This window comes from Panthera pardus, unplaced genomic scaffold, assembly GCF_024362965.1.
Source record: "Panthera pardus isolate Hobbes unplaced genomic scaffold, ASM2436296v1 HiC_scaffold_24, whole genome shotgun sequence".
In the NCBI taxonomy this organism is placed as follows: Eukaryota; Metazoa; Chordata; class Mammalia; order Carnivora; family Felidae; genus Panthera; species Panthera pardus.
The window spans coordinates 31,073,357-31,092,364 of record NW_026526810.1 but is presented as its reverse complement, the minus strand read 5'-3'; the positions used below and the strand labels follow the sequence as shown (position 1 = coordinate 31,092,364).

General features: G+C 41.6%; 1 long non-coding RNA gene across 1 annotated transcript in view; it reads left to right on the top strand.

Annotated features, from left to right (window-relative positions):
- Positions 1-769: 769 nt before the first annotated feature.
- Positions 770-19,008, top strand: part of LOC109262805 (uncharacterized) — a 40,562-nt gene continuing 22,323 nt past the window's right edge. Inside the window, exon 1 of the long non-coding RNA XR_002077966.2 lies at positions 770-925. This is a non-coding gene — a long non-coding RNA (uncharacterized LOC109262805). The remainder of the gene's footprint in view (positions 926-19,008) is intronic.

Here is a 19,008-nt window from a genome sequence, read left to right as displayed (position 1 = left end):
TTTGGGCAGCGTTACTCCCGGGTCGAGTGAGGAAGTGCAAGGTGTAGGTGGCACTCTGGCTGGCCGTGTCCTCTCAGCGTGGCACACCCGGTAGCTCCACAACGTCAGGAGCTGGACTATGGTTTTACCCCAGTGCTGGAGCGTGCACACTGCCTGCACCCAAGGAGTGTCTTGGCGGGCGTGCCCTGCTGTTGCCGACCCTGAAAGGCTGACCTCTGCTGGCCAGGACAGGCACTACGCCTACCCGGTGGCCACCACCCCAGGACAGCAACGGAGGGATGTCTTTCCATTAGCCTAGAAGCCTCTGGTAAGTGGCGGTGTTGCAGTTACACAGCCCAGGCTCTAGTGCTGGGTTTGGGTGTGGCTCTTACACTAACTCGAGCCAGTTCCTTTCCTCCTTGGGGCTTTTCCCGTATCTGCCAACTGGGTCTCATCACCACGAACAGGTGCGGAAGGGGCCGTATGTTGTGCAGGTTTGGGGCTCAGCTTTTGAGCTGATTTTGAATCCAGCTTTTCGTTCCTTGCTGTATGACCTTGGGCAAGTTACTCAATCTCTTGAAGCCCCAATCTCCCCATCTATAAAATGGGAAGGAAGAAGAATTTCTCTTCTGTTCTCTAAAAGGTGATGCGAGGATTCAATAAGAGAATGCATGGAAAAAAGCACTGAGCGTGACGTCTGACATCACATCATTGTGAGGTGGCCTTGCTATGTGGTATGCTGGGGGCACACTCATTCATCTCCTGTCCTTCACCTCTTCCCCAGCCCCATCTCTCAGAGCACCCTGGCTAGTGGGCCAAGGAGTGATCAGTATCTGGAGCACAGCGGGGACTCAACCGTGTACAAAGAGTGGGAATGCGCTGCAGACCTCCTGCCTGGGTGGTCTCAACCTCATCCAGCTTTTATCGAGTATTCCCCACCTAGCAGGTAAGTCTCTGCTCTGAGGGGCTCCCAGGGCATTTCTGTACAGGGCAGGATGCATTCTACTGTGTGAACACTCACTGCAGGCTTGGGAGGAGCCTGTCTTAGATGTCTGGACACCTGGATTTCAATTCATTTCATTTCAATTCATTCATTTCAATTCATTTCAAAGAGTGAGTCTTTGCTACTCACTCCCTATGTGCCTCTACCCCCAGCCCCTCCAAACTAAAGAAAGATTCCATGAGCTGGGGAGGGAGAAGACTCATAGGGGAGGTGAGAGAAGAGGATGGACCCCCTAGTTGGGTATGAGGATCTAAGTATGGCGAGGCCTTGGGCCCCTGGTGCAGCTAAGGAGGTGGGAGGAGCCTGGACTTCCTTGCACCACAACATTGGAGTGGAAATGGAAGTCGCCCTGTGGGCACATCCAGGCAGAGGGGCCTGATGTGGCCTCTCAGAAGTGCCAGGAGCAGCAGAAGGCTCCTGGGTGCCCAAGAGGGATTCCCATAGCCTGCAGCGGGGTGGACTCAGGAGTGTGTTTCTAATGTGCCCAAGAGTGTGGCACAGACAAGGCACAGAGGACAGGAGGACCTAGAGAGGCTGCAAGGGAGCCCAGAAGAAGGCCGTGCATAGTCAGTGGGCACCAGTGTCTGATGTTTAGACATCCTGGGGGAGAAGAGCAAGGCGGATGACCAAGAGCTGGGGCCTCCTGGTGTTCTTCCTCCCCCACCTCAATACTACATAATTCCCATCCCTACCCAAGAACTGAGATGGAGCCTTCACTAAGATTAGGTGTCCTCCATCCAAGTGAAATGATGGCTCAAAATATAAATGCAATTCAGTTAGATAAGGAAAGTTCTATTTCTCGTATGCTTCAGCTCCGAGATTACTACCTGCCACTGAAAGAGAAAGGGGACATTGTACAGGTTCATAGAGGTGAGATGAGGTGGCTTTCAAAGAGAATTAAGCTAACGTTAATCTTTAGATCTGCAATACTGGACAACAAAATATCCACACTCTGTTAGGGAAAAAGGTTTATGACCCAAGAGTCTTCATTCTAGTTAAGATACCATTAATTCTGTCAGGGCATTTTAGGGGCACATAAGGACTGAACAAAATACTCAAGGAGATACTCAAACCGATGGAATGTGGGTTAAAAGAGAGATCTTAAAATAGGGGATGAAAAAGAAAAAAGATAGGGGATGAAAGAGTGTATAGGAAACAGTAGGAAGGAATGGGTATGTTAGTTAAATCAGAATGAATAATGACGTTTTAAGTAGGGATTCTCGAAACAAAGGCCATGTGGTAAAGGAAAACCTGTTAAGAGTCAAAAATGAAGTATTGAAGTTTGCACTATCCAGTATGGTAGTCATGAGTTACATGTGGCTCCTTACATTTAAATTAATTAAAATTATATAAAACCAAATAATCAGTTCCTCAGTTGCGCTTGCCATTTTTCAAGCACTCAATGGCCACACATGTCTAGTGGCTACTGAATCAGACAGGGCAGATATAGAACATTTCCACCACTGCAGAAAGTTCTTTGGGATAGTGGTGATCTAAATTATCAGAAAATCCATGGAGGGGAAAGGATATTTTGGAGCACAGAGAAGAAAGGTAGTCTAAAAATCTTCTAAAAGGATACGAGAAGTGAACAGGCAAAACCAACAGCAAACTTGAAAAGCAGGGTGGAATTTCCAAACAGGCATGTGACTTAGTGGTGGTGGTGAAATAAGGAATAAAGAGAAATTTGGCCAATCCAGAAAAGGGGAAGAAGAAAGAGGGAGGAAAATATAATCAGTAATAAATGTGAAATTAGGTGGAAGAAATAAAACTAAGTTCATTAGCTATCAGAATAACTATGATCTGGACTTCTATCAGAAACCAAAGTTGCCATTTCCAGTATATATGTAGAGAAATATCCCCTGGGACAAATTTTATGCTGGATACATTTTTAATTTGTATTTATTTTTATTTTTTAAAGTTTTTTTTTTTTTTTTTTTTTTTTAGAGAGAGAGCGAGAGAGTACGGGGCAGGGACAGAAAGAGAGGGAGAGAGAGAATCCCAAGCAGGCACCTGTTGTCAGCATAGAGCCTGACACAGGGCTCAACCCCGTGAACCATGAGATCATAACCTGAGCTTCAATCAAGAGTTGGACGCTTAACTGACTGAGCTGCCCAGGTGCCCCTGGATACATTTTTTAAAATATAGTTTTAAAAACATAGCTTAGATAACATAAAATAAGGGAAATGTCAGTGTTTAGGAGCATTAAGAAATCTTGATTCTGATGGGGTAAGTGCATTTTGGAGCTAGTGTTTGCCTACAGGATATCTGCCTATCCCTGGTGACCCAGAGTCTGAGTTTAATAGCTCATGGCACAGAGGATAATTCCCGGGAATTAGATGAGAATAGGTCAGAAGTCCTCTACATAAAGCTAGGATCCCAGAGGGCTATTAAACTAGGGGGGAAGAGTGTCCACAGAGACTTGTCTGCCTCTGTCCTCACTGGAGTTGGAGTGGAAGAAAGAAGGTTCTTTCCTGAGAATCTCTAGGATAAGCCCAGTTTCGAATGGGTGTGGCACCAGAATTTATACTGCCTAGTGCTCCCTGCACTCCCCTTCTCCAAACAAAACAAAACAAAACAAAACAAAACACACACAAAACAAAAACAAAAACAAAACCCCCCAAAACAAAAAAAGCAAATAACAAAACTAAGTAAATATGCAATTTGAAGTATTCTCCAGATGCCTGATGAAGCAATTGCAAATACTCCCTGGAGAAACACAGTTTAAATCTAGGCTTCAAGGACTTCTCACAGATAAACTTCCAAGGAACAGGAGGTCATACTGGAAAAAAAAAATCATTAAACAGAAGAGGAAATAAGCTACATGAAATGAGAGTCAGCAGAAAACAACATTGCTGAATCAGACTGACGGCAACGCTGACTGAAGATATTGAAATTATCTGTTATAGAATATAAAATAATTATGTGTGGCTTGCCTAAAATAAAGAAGTGATTGCATGTATGACAAAAGAATTAGAGAGAGAGAGAATCAAAACTGACTAGATGAATCTGAAGAAGAACCACAGAGAATTTCTAGAAGTGACAAATATAATTGAAATTGAAGCCGAGTGGATGAAAGATTCGTTCCAGGAAAGATGGAGTGAACACCATCTACTTTGTCTCCTACTGAATGCAGTTATTCTCCCTGGACAGAGTGTGTGGACCATTGGAAAGTAAATTGTAGCCAATAGATTAGAGAGGGAAACAAGAATTTGAAGTACAACCGAATTGGGTTGAGTTTCTCATTTTTTCCCTCCAGTATTGGCTGACCTGGACTCAAAGGCAGCCTGAAATCTGGAAGGGTGCACCACGTACAGGCAGAAGGAGCTTCAAGAGAGCAAATAGAGTTTTCTTTCTGGCCTGAAGAGTAGAAAAAGGCCTCCTAAGGATCAGGGAGAAGGAAGCTTTTCTGTTTATTTTTTCTTTTTTCCATCCTCACTCATGCCAGCTCCCGGGCAGTCTTGCAGTGGTGGCAGTGGCAGTGGTGAGGACAGCATCTGTATGTAGGAACCTAAAATCCCAAGGGAAAGACAACCTTCTCTCTGTTAGAAGACCTGTGAACAGAAGAGCTTGAGCAAATTCTTGCTGTTTTTCTCTTTGTGTCCTTCCCCTGCATAGTGTCAGACACAGATGCAGTCATAAGAAGGGCATAGCAGAGCCACGAAATGGCAGATATCTGGCCGGGGGACGGGCTAGGGAGGCCGCAGACAGCCAAAAAGTGTTGGGGTGCGTGTGGAGAGGAGAGAGCACCAGAGAGTGATTGTATAACTTCGTATGTAAACTTCTGGGATCACTCCCAAACTGTGCATGCATCAATCTCATCCTAAAGAGAATCTGAGAGGTTTTGAGAACTGAACTAGGGGGCAGACCACCACCCAGTTCTCAGACTGGTGTTGCATATGTAGGACACATTTGAACAGAACTACAAAAGGCTTTGAAAATTGAACTGATCTTAGAACCAGAGCCTATAAATAGTGGGTTGAAGCTTGTGGTTGAACCTCGCCTCAGTCAACTGTCTAATTTGTTTTTAAAATCAACATTCTTCTTAATATTTAAACAAGACCAAGAGTCGCATAACATGATGTTCAAAATGTCCAGGATACAATCAAAAATGCCTTGGGATATGAAGAATTGGAAAAATCTCAGCTTACAGCAAAAAGACGATCAGTAGTTGTCAACCCCTGAGAAAACATAAAAATTGAAATTATCAGAACAAGACTTTAAAGCTACTACTGTAACTATAAGAAGTGAGTGTGAACACTTTTGAAATGAATGAAAAAATAGGACGTTTCAACAACAAAAAAAGAAGATATGAAGAAGAACTGAATGGAAAATATAGAACTGGAAAATATAATAACCAACGTTTAACAATAACTGGATGGACTCAGTAGCAGAATGGAGATGACAGAGGAAAGAGTCCATGAACCTGAAGATAGATCAATAGAAATTGTTCAGACTTAACAATGGAGAGAAAAAATTGAAAGAAATCGAACAGAATATCAGGAACCTGTGGAACAATACTGAAATGTCAAACATTCATGTCATCAGAGTCCTTGAAGGAGTGGAGAAAGAGTGCAGTTCAGGAAATAATAATACAAAAATAATGGTTGCAAACTTCCCACATTTGTAAATTCAAGAAACTCAGCAAACCTCACACAGGATCAACTCAAAAACATCACCTCCCAGGTATGTGATAATCAAATGGTTTTTAAATTAAAAATAAAGAAGAAAATCTGGAAAGTATTCGGAGAAAAAAGTGCATCATCTATAGGAGAATATATATTTGAATGGCTGTTGATATCTCACCAGAAACCATAGAGGCTAAAAGGAAATGAAACATTTTGGAAGTGCTGAAAGAAAAGAACCACCAATGCAGAGTTCTGTATCCAGTGAAATTATCCTTAGGAATAAAGGTGAAATAAAAATATCCTCAGATGAAAAAAACCTAAGAGACTTTGTTGTCAGCACACCCGTTGTAAAATAAATACTAAAAGAAATTCTTCAGATGAAAGAAAGATGATACCACAGGGAAACTTAGGACATCAGGAATGAGGGACAAACAACAGAAATGGTAACTATCTGGGTAAATGACTGTTAACCTTCTCTTGAGTTCTCTAAAATATGATTGACAGTTGAAAGCAAGAATTAGGACTCTTCTAGGATGACATTTTCAATGTAGGTCTAATATATAGGACAGCTATCGTATAAAGAAAGGAGGCTAAGGTGACTTATGGTAAAATTTCTACATTCTATTTAGGATAGTAAAGTATCTGTTCACAGTAGACAAATTAAGAGAAAAATTAAGTATGTAAGTTGCAATCACAAGAAAATTACCAAGGAGATATAGTAAAACATACAATATGATAAATTAAAATGGAATATTAAAAAATGTTCAGGGGCACCTTGGTCGCTCAGTCAGTTAAGTGTCCGAATTCAGCTCAGGTCACGATCTAGCGGTTTGTGAGTTCAAGCTCCATATCAGGTTCTGTGTTGATAGCTCAGAGCCTGGAGCCTTCTTCAGATTCTGCGTCTCCCTCTCTCTCTGCCCCTCCCCCTCTCACACTCTGTCTCTCTCTTGTTCTCAAAAATAAACATTAAAAAATTGAAAATGTTTAAATGATGCAAAGAAAGAAGAAAAGGGGAAACAGAGGAACAAAAAAGAGAGCAAACAGGAAATAAATAATAAAATGACAGCCCTAAATTCAAACATATCAATAATCACATTAAATCTAAATGGACTAAACATACCAATTAAAAGACAGAAATGGCCAAAATGGATTAATAAAAACAAGGTACAACCATATGCTTCCTATAATTATGTTGATAAAATGATATAGATAGGTTAAAAGACTAAGACATATATCCAAAAAACCATTGAACAGTACTCTTCAAATAGGTGAATTTATGACATATGAATTATATCTCAGTAAGGCAATTCAAAGAAGATTAAGATACATCTTGCAAACACCAATCAAAAGAAAGCTGGAGTAGCTATATTAATATCAGACAAAGTAGACTTCAGAGCAAAGAAAATTACTAGGGATAAAGGGATACATTACCTAACAGTAAAAGGGTCAGTTCACCAAGAAGACATAATAATCCTAAGTGTGTATGCATCTAATAACAGGACTTCAAAATGCATGAAGCAAAATCTGATTAAACTCAAAGAAATGGAAAACTCCACAGTTATAGTTGAGGAGTTCACTATTCTTTGCTCAGTAATTAATAGAACAGGTAAATAGCACATACGAGAGCCGAGCCATAAGTCAACTGGAACTAACTGATGGTTATAGAACATTCAATCAAAAACCGGTAGAAAATAAATTCTTTCCAAGTGCACAAAGAACCTACATTGAACCTACAATGAAGACCTCATTTTGAGTCATAAAAAAAGTCTTAACAATTTAAAAATAATTGAAATCATACAAAGTGTGTTATTTGATCACAATGAGATCAAACTAGAAATTTATAGCAGAGCAAAAACTGGAAAATCTCTAAACACTTTAAATTTTAAAAAAATACACTTTTAAGTAATTCATGGGTCAAAAAGAAAGTGTTATGGAAATTAGAAAATATTCTGAACTGAATAAAAAAAAATAACCAAAATTGTGAGATGCAGCTTCAACAATGCTTACAAGGAAATTGATAGTGTTAAATGGTTATATTAGAAAAGAGGAAAGATCTCAAATCAACAATCTAAGCTTTCACCTTAAGAAACTAGAAAAAGAAGAGAAATATAAGCCAAAAGCAAGCAGAAGGATGGAAATAATAAAGACAAAAGCAAAATTCAATGAAATTAAAATAAGAAAACAATAGAGAAAAATCAGTGAAACAAAAAGCTGTTTCCTTGAAAAAATGAATTGGTAAATTTCTAGGTTGACTAAGAAAAAAAGAAGATACATATTACCAATAACAGGAATGAGAACGGAATTATCGCAACAGACTTCATACACATTACAAGACTAATAAGGGAATAATAATATAAACAACTTTACAAAATAAATGGACAATTTAGATAAAATGAACTACATCCTTGAAGGCCACAAACCACTAAACACTCATCCAAGAAGAAATAAATAACTCAAACAGTCATATATTTATTAAATAAATTGAATTTATAGTTAAAAGCCATTTGAAAAATAAAATGAAAAATAAAAATCAAAAGATTTCAATGGCAAATTCTACCAAATGTCTAAAGAAGAAATGAAACCAATCTTTTGACACATAAATCTCTTCCAGGAAATAGAAGGGAATACTTCCTAATTCATTGTAATGAGTCTAATTTTATCCTGATGCCCAAACCAGACAGATTTAGGAAAAGATCAGTATCTCTCATGAACATAAATACAAAAGTGCATGACAAATATTAATAAATTGAATCCAGCAATATATAAAAAGTAACTGGGTCTTAGGAATGCAAGATATTGAAGATAAGTCAATGTCATCCACTCTATTAATAGTCCAAAAAGAAAGACATATTATATCGATCAGTGCAGAAGAAACATTTGAAACCAACAGAGCCAGCTCCAGAGGCTTTGCTAGGGCAGAGTTGAGTGGAGACCCCCAAGAAAAAGAGGAGATTGCATCAAGTTCTGATGGTGGTAGAGCTTAGATAAAACCACCCCCCAAAAGTAAGAGTCTCACCCTGAGTGGGGAAGTACTGAAGAATCAGAGTGCTGTTTACTGAGGAATTGAATAAAGGGGCTTCAGAGTATGAGACCAAAGGTGGAAGTCTTATGAAGAGTCATTTTTGTGGGAAAGAGATGGCTTGAAGGGAGAGGAATCTTCCAAATGGTTGATGGTGAAGTAAAATAAGGAGCGAGTGGTAGAAATTAGGGTCCAAGAAAAAAAGGAAACCTACCAAAACCACTTCACTTTAATGTACTAACATAAGGCAACACTCTGGAACTAAGAAACTTAGAGAGCCTCTCAAGTGTTTACCCTTGTCTACATAGGACCACCTGTAAGTCCTGGTGGAGAAAAACATCATATTAAAAATAGACAGAAAATAGGGGTTCCTGGATGGCTCGGTTGGTTGAGCATCAGGCTTCAGCTCAGGTCATGATCTCATGGCTCATGAGTTCAGGCCCTGTGTCAGGCTCTCTGCTGACAGCTCAGAGCCTGGAGCCTGCTTTGGATTCTATGTCTCTGCCTCTCTCTCCTTCTCTCTCTCAAAAGTAAATAAACATTTTAAAAATTTTAAAAAAATAGAAAGTAGAAGCCAACATCTACACAAACCTACTACAGAACAAAAAAAATGAGAATCAAAATATTTTCAGCTGATAAAATTCTCTTTCCAAAACCAATGATGGAGAGCAAAACTGTTACAGAACACCCTGACTTGAATTAAATATCCTTAAACAAATATTTGCAGATATGAGGGAAAAACCCACCTCACATCACAAATTTGAAAGCTCAGAAAGGAAATGGACAAAGCAGAAATGATAGATGCAACATGAGTGTTTACTAAATTCAGGAAAGAAATAGAAAGGAAAATAATCTCAGAACTGACAAAAAATTACAAGGTGCCCAAGGGAGAATAGATTTGATTGAATATATAATAGGAGAGGAATGAAAATAGCTAAGAATGCCAACATGAAATAATGAGATTTAATAATACCAAAGAAAAACTGTTGGCTAGAGAAGGCAGGCAGAGAAGTGTCAACATTTATATAATTAGAGTCCCTGAAGAAAGAAAGAAAGAAAAAAAGACAAACAGAACAAAAATTTAAAACTATAATACAATAACACTTTCTTTTTTTATTTTAATATATTAAAAATTTTTTTTTAATGTTTATTTATTTTTGAGAAAGACAGAGACACAGAGAGCAAGTAGGGGAGGGGCAGAGAGAGACACAGACACAGAATCTGAAACAGACTCCAGGCTCCGAGCTGTCAGCAAAGAGCCCAACGCAGGGCTCAAACCCACTGTGGGGCTCGAACCCACGAACTGTGAGATCGTTACCTGAGCTGAAGTCAGACGCTTAATTGACTGAGCCACCCAGGTGCTCCTAACAATAACATTTTCTGGAAATGAAATAAGATCTGAGTTCGTGTGTTCAAAGAGCTTACTCTGTACATGGGGAAATAGACCTGAAACAGTCTGCTCCAAGATATTAGACTTAGGGGTAAAGAAACAAATCCTCTGGGCCTTAAATTTACAAAGACCAATTCCTTACAGCGGAAAGGAAATCAGTTTGGCATCAGACTTCTTAATAGGAATACATGAAGAAGGACGACAATGGGACGTTTTCAAGAAACCCCAGGAGAAAAAGTATGAACCAAGGATTTTTAGATCCAGACAAACATGAAGACCATAGAATAGTTTTAAACATGCAGACTCAAAATACCACATTCACAAATCATTCCTGAGAAATCGGAACACCACTTTTATTCTTTTTAATAATGAGGAGGCCGGGGTTCCTGGGCCACTCTGTTGCAAGACGTTGAAACGTTATTTCCTTTCTCTGGACTGGTGATCAGAGGTTTTTGAGATGTGCTGTAGCTTTAGCCATGTTGATTTTACTTGGTGTTCATAGAGGTCCTAGGACCACAGACTTGGTGAAACGGAGTAGAAAGAGCAGGGTCCTGTGGTCAGATGGACTTGGGCTGGAACACTTTCTCTGCCCCATCCATCACCCATCCATCAGCCAGCCAGCCACTCACCAAATTTTGGAGAACCCTCAAGGTGCTAGGCACCCCGGTAGGCTCTGTGGATACAGGTGAGCCAAGCAGATCCAGGCAGCTTACATTCTAGTGGGGGGAGGTAGACATTTAACTGATAGCCACACAAACGTATACTCAAAGATTGTGGTAAGCGATGTTGAAAGTAGGCAGCATTCTCTGAGCGTGGATAGAGGATGGTAATGTAAGAGTCCAGGAAGGCTTCACTGAGAAGATGACGCTTGGACTGAGCCTGGAATGATGGAGGGAGTCCTCCCAGGGGAAGGGGGTCGGGTAGGACATTCTGGGCAGAGGGGGCAGCACCGGTCGAGAGTACTGTGGTAAGAGGAAGCTCAAACCTTTGGGGATCAGGTGGCAGAAGCAAGTGGCCAAGTGATGGGAGCTAGCTAGGGGCCAGGTCCCAGCATGAGGATGAGGTCTGTCTGTGATAGCTTGGGGAACACAGTGAAACATTTGAAATGGGGAGGCAGGATTGGAATCATGTATTTAAAAGATCGTTCTGACTGCACTGGGGAGAATGACTCTGTGGTGGGAGGAGCAGGGAAGGAGGGATGTGGGCAAGTCACGTCTTCGCTGTGTGGCTCTGGGCACATCACTGAACTTCTCTGAGCCTTAATCTGCTCGCTTGTAAAAGTGGAATAATAATGGTAACCTACAGGACTGCTATGAGAATAAGATGAAATCGAGGGCGCTGAATGTCTGACACAGAAGAAAGAGAAAGTTCAACAACTCTGGCTCCGTGTTACTGTTTAATTAACCTTAGACAAAGGTGCAATCTCTAAAAACATTTTATGGTGTCCTCCTTTCCTGTCCTCTCCATCCCTGTCTGGGCCTTCTGTTCCCCCTGCTACTTTAGGAATGTCTAGGACAAGAATTGAATGTAACTTCAGTTTTAGTGGGCAAATCGCGCCCTGGATCAGAAATACATATGGGGAGTATGAGGACCCTTGAACCAGATAGGAGCAGGGTCCTCGGGATCTGTTTTCCCCCTCTCACCCCCTGCCAATGTTCTTGAAGCTCAGCACTGTCCAGATCTGTTAGAACAAGAATACAATCCTTCCTTGGAGGACGGTCATTTCCAAAGGAAGCACCAAAACTGAGAGGGATCTTCTTTCTCTTGCTGCTTTATCTCTCTGTCTCTGCCTCTGTCTCTCTCTCTACTACTACTTTCTATTTGCTTTATTTATTTTTATTTTTTTTATTAAAAATTTTTTTAACATTTATTCATTTTTGAGAGACAGAGAGACAGAGTGTGAGTGGGGAGGGGCAGCAAGAGAGGGAGACACAGAATCTGAAGCAGACTCCGGGCTCTGAGCTGTCAGCACAGAGCCCGATGCGGGGCCTGAACTCACGGACCGTGAGATCATGACCTCGAACTTATGGACTGTGAGATGATGACCTGAGCTGAAGTCCGGGTGCTTAAATGACTGAGCCACCCAGGTGCCCCTCTCTTTGCTTTAGAAATGTAAACTAGTTTGCATCTCCAACTCATTGAGCCCTGAGACACTTAGCATCCAGCTTTGCAAAAGCTTTACAAAAGCTCCCCCATCTGCTCACACTGTGGAGAATGGCATTGGAGCAACCATTCATTGCATACATGTGGCCCTGTGAAGGCTGGCCTCAGAAGTTAACACGCTGACCTCTTTTTCTTTTCTTTTCTTTCTTTTTTTTTTTTTTTTAGTGAGGGTTAATATACATATGAAGAAGTGTGCCATGCGTTCCAATCTTACATGTACAGCTCAGTCACATTTTTACAAATTTAACTACTACCCTATCCAATACCTAGAACATTTCCAGCACCCTGGGAAGTCTCCTGTGTCCTCTTCCCAGATAGTACCACCCCTGCCCCCAGAGGTCACGATTCTTTTGACTTCTATCACCATTGGTTAGTTTTGCCTGTTCTTAAATATCACAGAAAGGGGATCTAGTCTTTCACTCAGTCTAGTGTCTACAATATTGAATCATACTGTTGTATGCATCTGTATAGACTGTGTATTCTCATTGCTGTATAGCATCCATAATATGGATATACTACAATTTGTCTAACATCCTGTTGATATTTGGGTTGTTTCCAGTTTGGGGCTGTTGCGAATAGTCCTGCTATGAACACTCCCTAGCACAAGTGTTTAATTTTTTTTTTTTGACGTTTATTTATTTTTGAGAGACAGAGAGAGGCAGAGTATGAGCCGGGGAGGGGCAGAGAGAGAGGGAGACACAGAATCCAAAGCAGGCTCCAGGCTCTGAGCTGTCAACACAGAGCCCGACGTGGGGCCCGAACTCACAAACTGTGAGATCATGACCTGAGCTGAAGTCGGATGCTTAATCGACTGAGCCACCCAGACACCCCCCTAGCACAAGTGTTTAGGTGTCGACGGGCACTCATTTCTGTTGGGCATATGCCCAGGAGTAGAATTCCTGGGTCACAGAGTACGCATGTATTCAGCTTTCGTGGACACGACTGAACAGTTTTCCTAAGTGATTGAACCATACTGCATTCCCACCGGGAGCCAAGTGGTAGAAATCCACCTCAAGCTAGCTCAGTCAAAAAGCGTACCGGTTCCCACAACCAAACCATGGGTCGAGGGAGGGTGCCACTACTTCAGGGTAGAGGAGACCCTGCCAGGCTCTCTCTCTGTCTCTGGGCCTGTCAACACCTTTCTCTCTGACTCAAGACTGACTTCCTCCATGTGTCGACCTGGCCTTACACTTCACAGCCGCGCTGATTGGCCCGAGTTGGATTCTGTATCAACCCCTGGGGGCCTGTATTGGCAGCCCCCGTTGGATCCACAGGGGTGGAGGAGGGGAAGAGCAGTTCTCCCTAAAGATAGGCACGGTGTCCCCAGACTGCAAGGGAGCCATGTGCTGCAGGGACAGCGGGTCAGGTGCTGGATTCCATTCCCAGCTCTGCAGCATCTCCTCCTAGCCATATGACCCTGGGCAATTGCTGCAGACTGAATGTTAACGTCCCCCCAGGTATGCTGAAGCCTAATCCCCAATGTGATCGTATTTGGAGGTGGGGCTTTGGAGAGGTGATGATGCCATAAGGGCAGAATCTTCATGAATGGGGATAGTGCCTTATAAAAGAGACCCAGAGAACTTCCTCACCCCTTCCACCGTGGGAGGACACGGCGAGAAGGCCATCTGAACCAGGAAGCAGGCTCTCCCCAGAACCCAAATCAGCCGGTTCTTTGATCTGGGACTTTCCAGCCTCCAGAACTGTGAGAAATAAATTTCTGTTGTTTATAAGCCACTTAGTCTGTGATATTTTGTTGTAGTTGCCCAAATGCCCAAGGCAGCAATTCATTTAGTTTCTAAATGGATTAGGAAACCTGTTTCCTAATGGATAAAAAGGAACAAACACGTTCTTTACACGGTATTAAATAAGGCATCACAGCTGATGCCTCTTACCCATGATAGATGCTTAATAATGTCCCTTCCCTCCCTGTCCTCTCAGAGCAGGGTTGGGATGTGAATCCTCCTATCTTGTAATTCCTAGAACTGTGTCCTGTATCTAAGGGCTGTTTCTTCTTGCTATTGGCTGAGAGAACACATGTCTGGGGGCAGGAGAGGGGTCATCACTCTGAGCTGTATATGTGCTTCCTGGTGGCTCCGTCAAATCAGCCTGCACTGGATTCAGTGGGAAAGGAGAGATTTGGATGCTGGCTCAGTGAGAGTGATGTTCTGGCAGATTCCCCAAACAGCAACTTAAACAAATTAGTTTCATTTCCTTCCTTTAAATCAAAGAAACATGGAGGCAGGCAACCCAGTGCTGGTACAGCCACTCCTTGATGCCGTCAGGGGCCCAGAATCTTTCCCGGTGGGACCATCCCCATCGCAGCGTCCCCAAGTTGAGCTAGTTTGAGAGGGTCTCTCCTCCTTGCAACCGAACATACTCCTTCAGCGGTTTTAAATCAGGGTCACCAAGTGCTTCATATAGAAATTCAGTTTATTTCAATAATGCAATCAAAGCAAGTTTTGGTAAGTTCATTCTGGCGAGGGTGAAGCATCTGACGTTGTAAATATTCTCGCACATTTGTTTACAGAGTTCAGCACTGAAGATAGAGTTACTTGTGCTTGCAAATGTGAGCGTATATTTCAGCAGAACACAGCAGCATGGCAAAAACAATATTCATATCCAATTAGGAAATTCATGGAGCAGAAATGAACTTGGAATCCGTGGTGGTGCACATATTTGAAAATAGGGATAGAATAGGCTGCCATGGTATATCAATTGAAATAGAAATTTCACTTATTTGTATGAACATGCACACATGAAGGGTAATTACACTACAATATTTTTGTGGCAAAGATGATATTTAATTTAAAACACAGTTCAATATGGCAGCAGGGCCAGGAGTAGGGGTGGAGAGAAGGCATCCACCTCTCATGAAAAATTCAAGGACCAAAAAATATAGTAGTCAAGATAAATAGTATTTTAATATAATATTTTATTTTATTTATTTTTATTCTTTAAAAAAAATTTTTTTAGTGTTCTTATTATTTATTTTTGAGACAGAGAGAGACAGAGCATGAGCAGGGAAGTGGCAGAGAGAAAGGGAGACACAGAATCGCAAGCAGGCTCCAGGCTCTAAGCTGTCCTCACAGACCCCGATGTGGGGCTTGAACTCACGGAGTGTGAGATCATGACCTGAGCTGAAGTTGGACGCTCAACCAACTGAGCCACCCAGGTGCCCCTATAATATTTTAAAAATACAAATTAATTCGAAAATCCTCATGGACAAAATATCAAAATTTTGAATAGACAGGATCAGTATTATTGATTTTTCCTTTTGCCTCCGTCTTCCAATATGATTTGGGCACAGCACTGCATAGCAAGATGTATTTTGTTTTTGCTTTTGTTTTTATTTTTGCTGTCTGCCATCAGTCGAATTTTTTAAATGTTTGAGCCTTTGGAGAAATACTTTATAAATCACTTTAAGTGTTTATAATGGAATTGAACATTTTGTAAATGAGTCCTCTCAATTTTGTTCAAAAGAAACTGAAAATCTTTAATCACAGTGTTCCACGAGTGTGCCAAGATAAACTAACTTCTAAAACCTGTATCAGGGCGCCTGGGTGGCTCGGTTGGGTGTCCAACTTCGGCTCGGGTCATGGTCTTTCAGTTCGTGAGTTGGAGCCCTGCGCTGGGCTCTGTGCTAACAAACAGCTCAGAGCCTGGAGGCTGCTTCAGATTCTGTATCTCCCTCTCTCTCTCTCCCCCTCCCCTGCTCATGCTCTGTCTCTCTCTGTCTCTCAAAAATAAATAAATGTTAAACAAAAATTAAAAAATAAAACCCTATATCAAATTTTAGGTATTATAGACAAGGCAGTAAGCAAATTTCAGTGATTTTACACTGGAAAACATTTACATGATCCCTCAAAAGCAAAGAAGTCGCTGAATAAATTAGCTTAGGGGAGGTCAAATGGTGGTCAAGATGTAATGTAGAAATTCTATAGTTTTTTTTTTTTTTGACTTGTGGGAAGAATGTTTTGATGGAGTTCCTATGTTTAATTGGGCAGATTTATATTTTAAATTGGATTGAAGAGACAGAAGGCTGATGGTTTACAGCATCTACAATTGGCAAAATATTGAAAAGAATTACAAAGCCAAGTTATGTGGTGAGTTTTATCTTCTCATAATGGCTTGTTAAAGAAAGATATTCTAAATGGAATTTAAAAAGACACTACCCATGAAAATAGTTGGGCTGAAATAGTTAACCATTCCTATCTAAAGAAATTAGAACTGAGAATATCTTCCATCTGTTAGGATTTGCTCAGAGCTTCCCAGGTATCTGCAGAGAAATGATACTCATGTTAAAAGTATTGTGCTCTGGGGCGCCTGGGTGGCTTGGTCGGTTGAGTGTCGGACTTCGGCTCAGGTCATGATCTCACGGTCCGTGAGTTCGAGCCCCGCGTCGGGCTCTGTACTGACAGCTCAGAGCCTGTAGCCTGCTTCCGATTCTGTGTCTCCCTCTCTCTCTGACCCTCCCTTGCTCATGCTCTGTCTCTCTCTGTCTCAAAAATAAATAAACGTTAAAAAAAAAAATTAAAAGTATTGTGCTCTACAGAGGAGAGTCAACAAAGGGTATCAACAATTTCCATTTTATTAATAATAACATATAACTTTGAAGATGATTATAGGCAGTTTTTTGAGGGGGGGGAAGAGACCACATTTTTAAAAAAAAACACACATTCTTTAGAAAAGGACCAGTGACATGATATTAGAAACAGATATGGCTAAGAAATTGATTAAAGTACATGAATGTATACCAAAATTATTATTATTTTTATGTTACTTTTAAAGCTCAAATAATAAATACTATGTTGTAAAAATTTTAATGTATATATTAAAATTTTTAATATGCTATTTTATTTTTTATTTTTTTAGTGTTTATTGATTTATTTTGAGAGCGAGCAAGAGTATGAGCAGGGGAGGGGCAGAGGGAGAGAGAGCGGGAAAGAGAGAATCCCAAGCAGGCTCCACACTGCCAGCACAGAGCCCATGCAGGGCTTGATCTCAAGAACTGCGAGATCATGATCTGAGCCAAAACCGAGATTTGGCCACTTAACTGACTGAGCCACCCAGGCGCCCCTTAATGTGTTATTTTCAAATAAACTGTTAATTTTAGAATAGCTTTTTATTTACAGAAAAATTGCAAAGATAGTACAGGGAACTTCCATGTACTTCCCCACCCAGCTTCCCCTCTTACTGACATCTTACCTTAGTATGGTACATTTGTTATTATTAATGAACCAATGCTGGTGCCTCTTATTAACTGAAGTCCCTACTTGATTCAGTTTTCCTTTGTTTTTACCTACCACCTTTTTTCTTGTCCAGGATCTCATCCAGGATGTCGCACTGCGTTTGGTTGTCAAGTCTCCTTAGGCTCCTCTTGGGGGTGACCATCTTCAGACTCTTCTTGTTTTGGATGACCTTGATGGTTTTGAGTAGCACTGGTCAGGTACGCCGCTCTCCTGGACTTTGTCTGCTGTTTTCCTCATGCCTAGAGCAGGGGTATGAGTTTTGGGGAGGAAGAACACAGAGATAAAGTGCCCTTCTCCTCATATTTACCAACATAACTTACACTCTTGAGGTTGGCCTTGATCGCATAGCGGAGGTAGTGTCTGTCTCCATAATAAGCTATTCTCTCCACTTCCCATACTGTGCTCTTTGGAAGGAAGTCACTGTGCACAACCCACACTTAAGGCTTGGGGTCTTATGTTCTTGTTCCTTGAGTGGTGAGCATGTGTGTGTGTGTGTGTGTGTGTGTGTGTGTGTGTGTATAAAATATTATTTGGGATTGTTTTGCACCAGGGTTTTGTCTTGTCTCTCTTATTTATTTATTCGATCATAAATTTATAGCACTATGGACTCATGGATATGTATTTTATACTTTGGGTTATAATCCGATAACTTTTAATTTTGTTGCTTAAATTGTCCTAGCTCCGCCTATTTGGAGCTCTTGCGGTTGGCTCCTGTGTCTTTTTGACATAACCCTCACTGTGAGGTTTTTGTGGGAGTATTTTTGTGGGAGTATTTGGACTGTGCATTTTAGGCAATTTGGCAATTATATTTTATATATTGATTTTTTTTTAAGTTTTATTTATTTTTGAGAGAGAGAGAGACAGGACGTAAGTGGGGGAGGGACAGAGAGAAAGGGAGACACGAATCTGAAGCAGCAGGCTCCAGGCTCGGAGCTGTCAGCACAGAGCCCGATGCGGGGCTCGAACCCATGAGCTGTGAGATCATGACCTGAGCCGAAGTTGGACACTTAACTGACTGAGCCACCCAGGCACCCCATTTCTTTGTGTTTAAGGAAGGGAAAGTAGGTATAAAAATCTCTAGCCTGAGATTTAGTCCATATCCTTGAAAGATGGCTGGAGACCACTCCCTCAGGCTAGTTCCCTCTCCAAGGCTTTGGGCCCATGGCCTGAAGGGGATGAAGCCTGTCAGCAAGAGATCTGGGGCTAACCTGACAAGAGGCACAGCCCCAGACCTGGGCCACTTTCCTGCCCCCGTCCCCAGGACATGGGGACATTTGGAGGAGAATTTCCAGGAGAGGCAGGCCTAAGCGAAGGAATGGGGCCCCAGGCATGCTCTTCCCAGAGACAAGGCAATGTGGATTACCTTTAGGGCTGCACTCAGACCCTAGCTCCCATGGTCACTTGCTTCAGGACCTTGGGCAAGTCACTTAACCTTTCTGAGCTTTGGATTCCTTCGCTCAGAAAAGCCTCCCTTGTGGGTTCGGCACAGGATTGAGGGGTATAATGTGTGTGAAGGGTTTAGCATGCTGACATGGAAGGTAGGCAGCACATAAATGAGAGCTTGTTGCTACTGTGTTTTG